This window comes from Gorilla gorilla, chromosome X (genome assembly GCF_029281585.2).
Source record: "Gorilla gorilla gorilla isolate KB3781 chromosome X, NHGRI_mGorGor1-v2.1_pri, whole genome shotgun sequence".
Classification (NCBI taxonomy): domain Eukaryota; kingdom Metazoa; phylum Chordata; class Mammalia; order Primates; family Hominidae; genus Gorilla; species Gorilla gorilla.
The window spans coordinates 6839200-6852784 of record NC_073247.2 but is presented as its reverse complement, the minus strand read 5'-3'; positions in this window follow the sequence as shown (position 1 = coordinate 6852784).

Sequence of the window (13585 nt, the reverse complement as noted above, 5' to 3'; positions counted from 1 at the left end):
GTTATTTCCATGTGTAAAGGGACGGCTGTGTAGATATTCCCATGTATATGCAGATAGCTGTGTAGATATTTCCATTTTCAAGCAGATAGCGGTGTATATACTTCCCTGTTCAAACAGATAGCGGTGTAGATATTTCCATGTTCATACAGATAGTGGTGTAGATATTTCCATGTTCATACAGATAACGGTGTACCTATTTCCATGTTCATACAGATAGCGGTGTGGATATTTCCATGTTCATAGATATAGCGGTGTAGATATTTCCATGTTTATACAGGTAGCGGTGTAGATATTTCCATGTTTATACAGATAGCGGTGAAGATGTATGCATGTTTACACAGATAGCAGTGTAGATATTTTCATGTTCATCCAGATGGCTGTGTAGTTATTTCCATGTTCATACAGATGGCGGTGAAGATATTTCCATGTTCATACAGATAGCGGTGTAGATATTTCCATGTTTATACAGATAGCGGTGTAGATATTTCCATGTATATGCAGATAGCAGTGTAGCTATTTCCATGTTCATACAGATAGCGGTGTAGATATTTCCATGTTCATCCAGATGGCTGTGTAGATATATCCATGTTCATCCAGATGGCTGTGAAGATATTTCCATGTTCATACAGATAGCGGTGTAGATATTTCCATGTTCATACAGATAGCAGTGTAGATATTTCCATGTTCATACAGATAGCGGTGTAGATATTTCCATGTTCATCCAGATGGCTGTGTCGCTATTTACTTGTTCATACAGATAGCGGTGCTGATATTTCCATGTTTATACAGGTAGCAGTGTAGATATTTCCTTGTTTATACAGAAAGCGGCATAGATATTTCCATGTTTCTACAGATAGCGGTGTAGATATTTCCAAGTTTATACAGATAGCGGTGTAGATATCTCCATCTTAATACAGATGGCGGTGTAGATATTTATATGTTCATACAGATGTCGGTGCAGATATTTCCATGTTCATACAGATGGCGGTGTAGATATTTCCATGTTTATAGAGATAGCAGTGTAGTTATTTCCATGTGTAAAGAGATAGCTTTGTAGTTATTTCCATGTATATGCGGATAGCTGTGTAGATATTTCCATTTTCATGCAGTTAGCGGTGAAGATGTATACATGTTTACACAGATAGCGGTGTAGATATTTCCATGTTCATACAAATAGCGGTGCAGATATTTGCATGTTCATACAGATAGCGGAGTAGATATTTCCGTGTTCATACGGATAGCGGTGTAGATATTTCCATGTTCATACAGATCGCGGTGTAGATATTTCCATGTTCATCCAGATGGCTGTGTAGATATATCCACGTTCATTCAGATAGCGGTGTAGATATTTCCATGTTCATACAGATAGTGGTGTAGATATTTCCATGTTCTTACAGATAGCGGTGTAGCTATTTCCATGTTCATACAGATAGCGGTGTAGATATTTCCATGTTTATACGGATAGCGGTGAAGATGTATGCATGTTTACAAGGATAGCAGTGTAGATGTTTCCATGTTCATGCAGATAGCGGTGTAGATATTTCCATGTTCATCCAGATGGCATTGTAGATATATCCATGTTCATACAGATGGCAGTGAAGATATTTCCATGTTCATACAGATAGCGATGTAGATATTTCCATGTTCATACAGACAGCGGTGGAGATATTTCCGTGTTCATACCGATAGCGGTGCTGATATTTCCATGTTTATACAGGTAGCGATGTAGATATTTCCATGTTTGTACAGATAGCGGTGTAGATATTTCCATGTTTATACAGATAGCAGTGTAGATATTTCCATGTTTATACAGATATCGGTGTAGATATCTCCTTCTTAATGCAGATGGCTGTGTAGATATTTATATGTTCATACAGATGGCGGTGCAGATATTTCCATGTTCATACAGATGGCGGTGTAGATATTTCCATGTTCATACAGATAGCAGTGTAGTTATTTCCATGTGTAAAGAGATAGCTGTGTAGATATTCCCATGTATATTCAGATAGCTGTGTAGATATTTCCATTTTCTTGCAGATAGCGGTGTATATATTTCCCTGTTCAAACAGATAGCAGTGTAGTTATTTCCATGTGTAAAGAGATAGCTGTGTAGATATTTCCATGTATATGCAGATAGCTTTGTAGATATTTCCATGTTCGTACAGATAGCAGTGTAGATATTTCCCTGTTCAAACAGATAGCGGTGCAGATATTTCCATGTTCATACAGATAGCGGTGCAGATATTTCCATGTTTATACAGGTAGCGGTGTAGAAATTTCCATGTTTATACAGATAGCGGTGAAGATGTATGCATGTTTACACATATAGCGGTGTAGATATTTTCATGTTCATCCAGATGGCTGTGTAGATATTTCCATGTTCATACAGATAGCGGTGTAGATATTTCCATGTTCATCCAGATGGCTGTGTAGATATATCCATGTTCATACAGATGGCAGTGAAGATATTTCCATGTTCATACAGATAGCGGTGTAGATATTTCCATGTTCATACAGATAGCGGTGTAGATATTTCCGTGTTCATACCGATAGCGGTGCTGATATTTCCATGTTTATACAGGTAGCGGTGTAGATATTTCCATGTTTATACAGATAGCGGCGTAGATATTTCCATGTTCATACAGATGGCGGTGTAGATATTTCCATGTTCATACAGATAGCGGTGTAGTTATTTCCATGTGTAAAGAGATAGCTGTATAGATATTTCCATGTATATGCAGATAGCTGTGTAGATATTTCCATTTTCATGCAGATAGCGGTGTATATATTTCCCTGTTCAAACACATAGCGGTGTAGATATTTCCAAGTTCATACAGATAGTGGTGTAGATATTTCCATGTTCACACAGATAGCGGTGAAGGTATTTCCATGTTCATCCAGATGGCTGTGTAGATATATCCATGTTCATACAGATAGCGGTGTAGATATTTCCATGTTCAAACAGATAGTGGTGTAGATATTTCCATGTTCATACAGATAGCGGTGTAGCTATTTCCATGTTCATACAGATAGCGGTGTAGATATTTCCATGTTCATAGAGATAGCGGTGTAGATATTTCCATGTTCATACAGATAGCGGTGCTGATATTTCCATGTTTATACAGGTAGCGGTGTAGTTATTTCCATGTTCATACAGATAGTGGTGTAGATATTTCCATGTTTATACAGATTGCTGTGTAGATATTTCCAAGTTTATACAGATAGCGGTGTAGATATCTCCATCTTAATACAGATGGCGGTGTAGATATTTATATGTTCATACAGATGGCGGTGCAGATATTTCCATGTTCATACAGATGGCGGTGTAGATATTTCCATGTTCATACAGATAGCGGTGTAGTTATTTCCATGTGTAAAGAGACGGCTGTGTAGATATTCCCATGTATATGCAGATAGCTGTGTAGATATTTCCATTTTCAAGCAGATAGCGGTGTATATACTTCCCTGTTCAAACAGATAGCGGTGTAGATATTTCCATGTTCATACAGATAGTGGTGTAGATATTTCCATGTTCATACAGATAGCGGTGTAGCTATTTCCATGTTCATACAGATAGCGGTGTGGATATTTCCATGTTCATAGAGATAGCGGTGTAGATATTTCCATGTTTATACAGGTAGCGGTGTAGATATTTCCATGTTTATACAGATAGCGGTGAAGATGTATGCATGTTTACACAGATAGCAGTGTAGATATTTTCATGTTCATCCAGATGGCTGTGTAGTTATTTCCATGTTCATACAGATGGCGGTGAAGATATTTCCATGTTCATACAGATAGCGGTGTAGATATTTCCATGTTTATACAGATAGCGGAGTAGATATTTCCATGTATATGCATATAGCAGTGTAGCTATTTCCATGTTCATACAGATAGCGGTGTAGATATTTCCATGTTCATCCAGATGGCTGTGTAGATATATCCATGTTCATACAGATGGCGGTGAAGATATTTCCATGTTCATACAGATAGCGGTGTAGATATTTCCATGTTCATACAGATAGCGGTGTAGATATTTCCATGTTCATCCAGATGGCTGTGTAGCTATTTACATGTTCATACAGATAGCGGTGCTGATATTTCCATGTTTATACAGGTAGCAGTGTAGATATTTCCTTGTTTATACAGAAAGTGGCATAGATATTTCCATGTTTATACAGATAGCGGTGTAGATATTTCCAAGTTTATACAGATAGCGGTGTAGATATCTCCAGCTTAATACAGATGGCGGTGTAGATATTTATATGTTCATACAGATGTCGGTGCAGATATTTCCATGTTCATACAGATGGCGGTGTAGATATTTCCATGTTTATAGAGATAGCAGTGTAGTTATTTCCATGTGTAAAGAGATAGCTTTGTAGATATTTCCATGTATATGCGGATAGCTGTGTAGATATTTCCATTTTCATGCAGTTAGCGGTGAAGATGTATACATGTTTACACAGATAGCGGTATAGATATTTCCATGTTCATACAAATAGCGGTGTAGATATTTCCATGTTCATACAGATAGCTGAGTAGATATTTCCATGTTCATACAGATAGCGGTGTAGATATTTTCATGTTCATCCAGATGGCTGTGTAGATATATCCATGTTCATAGAGATGGCGGTGAAGATATTTCCATGTTCATACAGATAGCGGTGCAGATATTTCCATGTTCATACAGATAGCCGTGTAGATATTGCCATGTTTATACCGATAGCGGTGCTGATACTTCCATGTTTATACAGGTAGCGGTGTACATATTTCCATGTTTATACAGATAGCGGTGTAGATATTTCCATGTTCATACAGATATCGGTGTAGATAATTCCATGTTCATAGAGACAGCAGTGAAGATATTTACATGTTCATACTGATAGCGGTGCTGATATTTCCATGTTTATACATGTAGCGGTGTAGACATTTCCATGTTTATACAGATAATGGTGTAGATATTTCCATGTTTATACAGATAGCGGTGTAGATATCTCCTTCTTAATACAGACGGCGGTGTAGATATTTATATGTTCATACAGATAGCGGTGTAGATCTTTCCATGTTCATACAGATAGCGGTGTAGATATTTCCATGTTCATACAGATAGCGGTGTAGATCTTTCCATGTTCATACAGATAGCGGTGTAGATATTTCCATGTTCATCCAGATTGCTGTGTAGATATATCCATGTTCATACAGGTGGCGTTGAAGATATTTCCATTTTCATGCAGATAGCGGAGTAGATATTTCCGTGTTCAAACAGATAGCGGTGTAGATATTTTCATGGTCATACACATAGCGGTGTAGATATTTCCATGTTTATACAGATAGCGGTGAAGATGTATGCATGTTTACACTGATAGTGTTGTAGATATTTCCATGTTCATACAGATAGCGGTGTAGATATTTCCATGTTCATCCAGATGGCTGTGTAGATATATCCATGTTCATACAGATGGCGGTGAAGATATTTCCATGTTCATACAGATAGCGTTGTAGATATTTCCATGTTCACACAGATAGCGGTGTAGATATTTCCATGTTCATACAGATAGCGGTGTAGCTAATTCCATGTTCATACATATAGCGGTGTAGATATTTCCATGTTCATCCAGATGGCTGTGTAGATATATTCATGTTTATACAGATGGCGGTGAAGATATTTCCATGTTCATACAGATAGCGGTGTAGATATTTCCATGTTCTTACATATAGCGGTGTAGATATTTCCATGTTCATACAGATAGCGGAGTAGCTATTTCCATGTTCATACAGATAGCGGTGTAACTATTTCCATTTTCATCCAGATGGCTGTGTAGATATTTCCATGTTCATACAGATAACGGTGCTGATATTTCCATGTTTATACAGGTAGCGGTGTAGATATTTCCATGTTTATACAGATAGCGGTGTAGATATATCCATGTTTATACAGACAGCGGTGAAGATGTATGCCTGTTTAAACAGATAGCGGTGTAGATATTTCCATGTTCATACAGATAGCGGTGTAGATATTTCCATGTTCATCCAGATGGCTGTGTAGATATATCCATGTTCATACAGATGTCGGTGAAGTTATTTCCATGTTCATACAGATAGCGGTGTAGATATTTCCATGTTCATACAGATAGCGGTGTAGATATTTCCATGTTCATTCAGACAGCGGTGCTGATATTTCCATGTTCGTCCAGATGGCTGTGTAGATATATCCATGTTCATACAGATGACGCTGAAGATATTTCCATGTTCATACAGATAGCGGTGTAGATATTTCCATGTTCATACAGATAGAGGTGCTGATATTTCCATGTTTATACAGGTAGCGGTGTAGATATTTCCATGTTTATACAGATAGCGGTGTAGATATATCCATCTTTATACAGATAGCGGTGTAGATATCTCCATCTTAATACAGATGGCGGTCTAGATATTTATATGTTCATACAGATGGCGGTGCAGATATTTCCATGTTCATACAGATGGCGGTGTAGATATTTCCATGTTTATATAGATTGCGGTGTAGATATTTCCATGTGTAGAGAAATAGCTTTGTAGATATTTCCATGTATATGCAGATAGCTGTGTAGATATTTCCATTTTAATGCAGATAGCGGTGGAGATATTTCCATGTTCAAACAGATAGCTGTGTAGATATTTCCATGTTCATACAGATAGCGGTGTAGATATTTCCATGTTTATACGATAGCGGTGAAGACGTATGCATGTTAAAACAGATAGCGGTGTAGATATTTCCATGTTCATACAGATAGCGGTGTTGATATTTCCATGTTCATCCAGATGGCTGTGTAGATATATCCATGTTCATACAGATAGCGGTGAAGATATTTCCATGTTCATACAGATAGCGGTGTAGATATTTCCATGTTCATACAGATAGCGGTGTAGCTATTTCCATGTTCATACAGATAGCGGTGTAGCTATTTCCATGTTCATACAGATAGCGGTGTAGATATTTCCATGTTCATCCAGATGGCTGTGTAGATATATCCATGTTCATACAGATGGCGGTGAAGATATTTCCATGTTCATACAGTTAGTGGAGTAGATATTTCCACGTTCATACAGATAGCGGTGTAGTTATTTCCATGTTCATTCAGATAGCGATGCTGATATTTCCATGTTTATACAGGTAGCGGTGTAGATATTTCCATGTTTATAGAGATAGCGGTGTAGTTATTTCCATGTGTAAAGAGATAGCTGTGTAGATATTCCCATGTATATGCAGATAGATGTGTAGATATTTCCATTTTCAAGCAGATAGCGGTGTATATACTTCCCTGTTCATACAGATAGCGGTGTAGATATATCCATGTTCATACAGATAGTGGTGTAGATATTTCCATGTTCATACAGATAGCGGTGCAGATATTTCCATGTTCATACAGATAGCGGTGTAGATATTTCCATGTTCATACAGATAGTGGTGTATGTATTTCCAAGTTCATACAGATAGTGGTGTAGATATTTCCATTTTCATGCAGATAGCGGTGTATATATTTCCCTGTTCAAACAGTTAGCGGTGTAGATATTTCCATGTTCATAAAGATAGCGGAGTAGATATTTCCATGTTTATACAGATAGCGGTAAAGATGTATGCATGTTTACACAGATAGCGGTGTAGATATTTCCATGTTCATCCACATGGCTGTGTAGATATATCCATGTTCATACAGATTTCGGTGAAGATATTTCCATGTTCATACATATAGCGGTGTAGATATTTCCATGTTCGTACAGATAGCGGTGTAGTTATTTCCATGTTCATACAGATAGCGGTGTATGTATTTCCATGTTCATACAGATAGCGGTGTAGATATTTCCATGTTCATCCTCTTGGCTGTGTACATATTTCCATGTTCATGCAGATAGCGGTGTAGATATTTCCATGTTCATACAGATAGCGGTGTAGATATTTCCATGTTCATCCAGATGGCTGTTTACATATATCCATGTTCATACAGATGGCGGTGAAGATATTTCCATGTTCATACAGATGGCGTTGTAGTTATTTCCATGTTCATACAGATAGCCGTGTAGATATTGCCATGTCCATACCGAGAGCGGTGCTGATACTTCCATGTTTATACAGGTAGCGGTGTACATATTTCTGTGTTTATACAGGTAGCGGTGTAGATATTTCCATGTTCATACAGATAGCGGTGTAGATATTTCCATGTTTATACAGATAGCGGTGTAGATATCTCCTTCTTAATACAGACGGCGGTGTAGATATTTATATGTTCATACAGATGGCGGTGCAGATATTTCCATGTTGATACAGATGGTGGTGTAGATATTTCCATGTTTATAGAGATAGCGGTGTAGTTATTTCCATGTGCAAAGAGATAGCTGTGTAGATATTTCCATGTATATGCAGATAGCTGTGTAGATATTTCCATTTTCTTGCAGATAGCGTTGTATATACTTCCCTGTTCAAACAGATAGCGGTGTAGATATTTCCATGTTCATACAGATAGTGGTGTAGATATTTCCATGTTCATACAGATAGCGGTGTAGCTATTTCCATGTTCATACAGATAGCGGTGTGGATATTTCCATGTTCATAGAGATAGCGGTGTAGATATTTCCATGTTTATACAGGTATCAGTGTAGATATTTCCATGTTTATACAGATAACGGTGAAGGTGTATGCATGTTTACACAGATAGCGGTGTAGATATTTTCATGTTCATCCAGATGGCTGTGTAGATATTTCCATGTTCATACAGATAGCGGCGTAGATATTTCCATGTTCATCCAGATGGCTGTGTAGATATATCCATGTTCATACAGATGGCGGTGAAGATATTTCCATGTTCATACAGATAGCGGTGTAGATATTTCCATGTTTATACAGATAGCGGTGTAGCTATTTCCATGTTCCTACAGATAGCGGTGTAGATATTTCCATGTTCATCCAGATGGCTGTGTAGATATATCCATGTTCATACAGATGGCGGTGAAGATATTTCCATATTCATACAGATAGCGGTGTAGATATATCCATGTTCATACAGATAGTGGTGTAGATATTTCCATGTTCATACAGATAGCGGTGCAGATATTTCCATGTTCATGCAGATAGCGGTGTAGATATTTCCATGTTCTTACAGATAGTGGTGTATGTATTTCCATGTTCATACAGATAGTGGTGTAGATATTACCATGTTTATACACATAGCGGTGTAGATATTTCCGTGTTTATACAGATAGCGGTGTAGATATCTCCATCTTAATACAGATGGCGGTGTAGATATTTATATGTTCATTCAGATGGCGGTGCAGATATTTCCATGTTCATACAGATGGCGGTGTAGATATTTCCATGTTCATACAGATAGCGGTGTAGTTATTTCCTTGTGTAAAGAGATAGCTGTGTGGATATTCCCATGTATATGCAGATAGCTGTGTAGATATTTCCATTTTCAAGCAGATAGCGGTGTATATACTTCCCTGTTCATACAGATAGCAGTGTAGATATATCCATGTTCATACAGATAGTGGTGTAGATATTTCCATGTTCATACAGATAGCGGTGCAGATATTTCCATGTTCATACAGATAGCGGTGTAGATATTTCCAAGTTCATACAGATAGTGGTGTATGTATTTCCATGTTCATACAGATAGTTGTGTAGATATTTCCATTTTCATGCAGATAGCGGTGTATATATTTCCCTGTTCAAACAGTTAGCGGTGTAGATATTTCCATGTTCATAAAGATAGCGGTGTAGATATTTCCATGTTTATACAGATAGTGGTGAAGATCTATGCATGTTTACACAGATAGCGGTGTAGATACTTCCATGTTCATCTACATGGCTGTGTAGATATATCCATGTTCATACAGATTTCGGTGAAGATATTTCCATGTTCATACATATAGCGGTGTAGATATTTCCATCTTCGTACAGATAGCGGTGTAGTTATTTCCATGTTCATACAGATAGCGGTGTATGTATTTCCATGTTCATACAGATAGCGGTGTAGATATTTCCATGTTCATCCTGATGGCTGTGTACATATTTCCATGTTTATACAGATATCGGTGTAGATATCTCCATCTTAATACAGATGGCGGTGTAGATATTTATATGTTGATTCAGATGGCGGTGCAGATATTTCCATGTTCATACAGATGGCGGTGTATCTATTTCCATGTTCATACAGATAGCGGTGTAGTTATTTCCATGTGTAAAGAGATAGCTGTGTAGATATTTCCATGTATAAGCAGATAGCTGTGTGGATATTTCCGTTTTCATGCAGATAGCGGTGTATATATTTCCCTGTTCAGTTTGCGGTGTAGATATTTCCATGTTCATAAAGATAGCGGTGTAGATATTTCCATGTTTATACAGATAGCGGTGTAGATGTTTCCATGTTCATACAGATAGCCGTGTAGATATTGCCATGTTCATACTGATAGCGGTGCTGATTCTTCCATGTTTATACAGGTAGAGGTGTACATATTTCCGTGTTTCTACAGATAGCGGTGTAGATATTTCCATCTTCATACAGATAGCGGTGAAGTTATTTCCATGTTTATACAGATAGCGGTGTAGATATCTCCTTCTTAATACAGATAGCGGTGTATATATTTCCATGTTTATAGAGATAGCGGTGTAGTTATTTCCATGAGCAAAGAGATAGCTGTGTAGATATTTCCATTTATATGCAGATAGTTGTGTAGATATTTCCATTTTCATGCAGATAGCGGTGTAGATATTTCCATGTTCATACAGATAGCGGTGTAGATATTTCCATGTTTATACAGATAGCGGTGTAGATATCTCCATCTTAATACAGATGGCGGTGAAGATATTGATATGTTCATACAGATTGCGGTGCAGATATTTCCATGTTCATACGTATGGCTGTGAAGATATTTCCATGTTCATACAGATAGAGGTGTATCTATTTCCATGTTCATACAGATAGCGGGGCTGATATTTAAATATTTATACAGGTAGCGGTGTAGATATTTCCATGTTTATAGAGATAGCTGTGTAGTTATTTCCATGTGTAAAGAGATAGCTGTGTAGATATTTCCATGTATAAGCAGATAGCTGTGTGGATATTTCCGTTTTCATGCAGATAGCGGTGTATATATTTCCCTGTTCAGTTTGCGGTGTAGATATTTCCATGTTCATAAAGATAGCGGTGTAGATATTTCCATGTTTATACAGATAGCGGTGAAGTTGTATGCATGTTTACACAGATAGAGGTGTAGATATTTCCACGTTCATCCAGATGGCTGTGTAGATATATCCATGTTCATACAGATGGCGGTGAAGATATTTCCAAGTTCATACATATAGCGGTGTAGATATTTCCATGTTCATACAGATAGCGGTGTAGATATTTCCATGTTCACACAGATAGCGGTGTAGATATTTCCATGTTCATACAGATAGCGGTGTATGTATTTCCATGTTCATACTGATAGCGGTGAAGATATTTCCCTGTTCATCCAGATGGCTGTGTAGATATTTCCATGTTCATACAGATAGCGGTGTAGATATTTCCATGTTCATTCAGAAGGCTGTGTAGATATATCCATGTTCATACAGATGGCGGTGAAGACATTTCCATGTTCATACAGATAGCGGTGTAGATATTTCCATGTTCATACAGATAGCCGTGTAGATATTGCGATGTTCATACCAATAGCTGTGCTGATACTTCCATGTTGATAAAGGGAGCGGTGTAGATATTTCCATGTTTATACACATAGCGGTGTAGATATTTCCATGTTTATACAGATAGCGGTGTAGATATCTCCATCTTAATACAGATGGAGGTGTAGATATTTATATGTTCATACAGATGGCGGTGCAGATATTTCCATGTTCATATGGATGGCGGTGAAGATATTTCCATGTTCATACAGATGGCGGTGTAGAAACTTCCATGTTCTTACTGATAGCTGTGCTGATATTTCCATGTTTAAACAGGTAGCGGTGTAGATATTTCCATGTTTATACAGATAGCAGTGTAGATATTTCCATGTTTATACTCATAGCGGTGTAGATATTTCCATGTTTATACAGATAGCGGTGTAGATATTTCCATGTTTATGCAGATAGTGTTGTAGATATCTCCATCTTAATACAGATGGCGGTGTAGATATTTAAATGTTCATACAGATGTCTGTGCAGATATTTCCATGTTCATACAGATGGCGGTGTAGATATTTCCATGTTCATACAGATAGCGGTGTAGTTATTTCCATGTGTAAAGAGATAGCTGTGTAGATATTTCCGTGTGTAAGCAGATAGCTGTGTGGATATTTCCGTTTTCATGCAGATAGCGGTGTGTGTATTTCCCTGTTCAAACAGTTAGCGGTGTAGATATTTCCATGTACATAAAGATAGCGGTGTAGATATTTCCATGTTTATACAGATAGCGGTGAAGATGTATGCATGTTTACACAGATAGCGGTGTAGATATTTCCATGTTCATCCACATGGCTGTGTAGATATATCCATGTTCATACAGATGGCGGTGAAGATATTTCCATGTTCATACAGATAGCGGTGTAGATATTTCCATGTTCATACAGATAGTGGTGTAGATATTTCCATGTTCATACAGATAGCGGTGTATGTATTTCCATGTTCATACAGATAGCGGTGTAGATATTTCCATGTTCATCCTGATGGCTGTGTAGATATTTCCATGTTCATACAGATAGCGGTGTAGATACCTCCATCTTAATACAGATGGCGGTGTAGATATTTATATGTTCATTCAGATGACGGTGCATATATATCCATGTTCATACAGATGGCGGAGTAGATATTTCCATGTTCATACAGATAGCGGTGTAGTTATTTCCATGTGTAAAGAGATAGCTGTGTAGATATTTCCATGTATATGCAGATAGCTGTGCAGACAATTCCATTTTCATGCAGATAGCGGTGTATATATTTCCCTGTTCAGACAGATAGTGGAGTAGATATTTCCATGTTCATAAAGATAGCAGTGTAGATATTTCCATGTTTATACAGATAGCGGTGAAGATGTATGCATGTTTACACAGATAGCGGTGTAGATATTTCCATGTTCATCCAGATGGCTGTGTAGATATATCCATGTTCATACAGATAGCGGTGTAGATATTTCCATGTTCATACAGATAGCGGTGCAGATATTTCCATGTTCATCCAGATGGCTGTGTAGATATATCCATGTTCATACAGACGGCGGTGAAGATATTTCCATGTTCATACAGATAGCGGTGTAGATATTTACATGTTCATACAGATAGCGGTGTAGATATTTCCATGTTCATACAGATAGCGGTGTATGTATTTCCACGTTCATACAGATAGCGGTGTAGATATTTCCATGTTCCTCCAGATGGCTGTGTAGCTATTTCCATGTTCATACAGATAGTGGTGTAGATATTTCCATGTTCATACAGATAGCGGTGTAGATATTTCCATGTTCATACAGATAGCCGTGTAGATATTTCCATGTTCATACCGATAGCGCTGCTGATACTTCCATGTTTATTCAGGTAGCGGTGTACATATTTCCGTGTTCATACAGGTAGC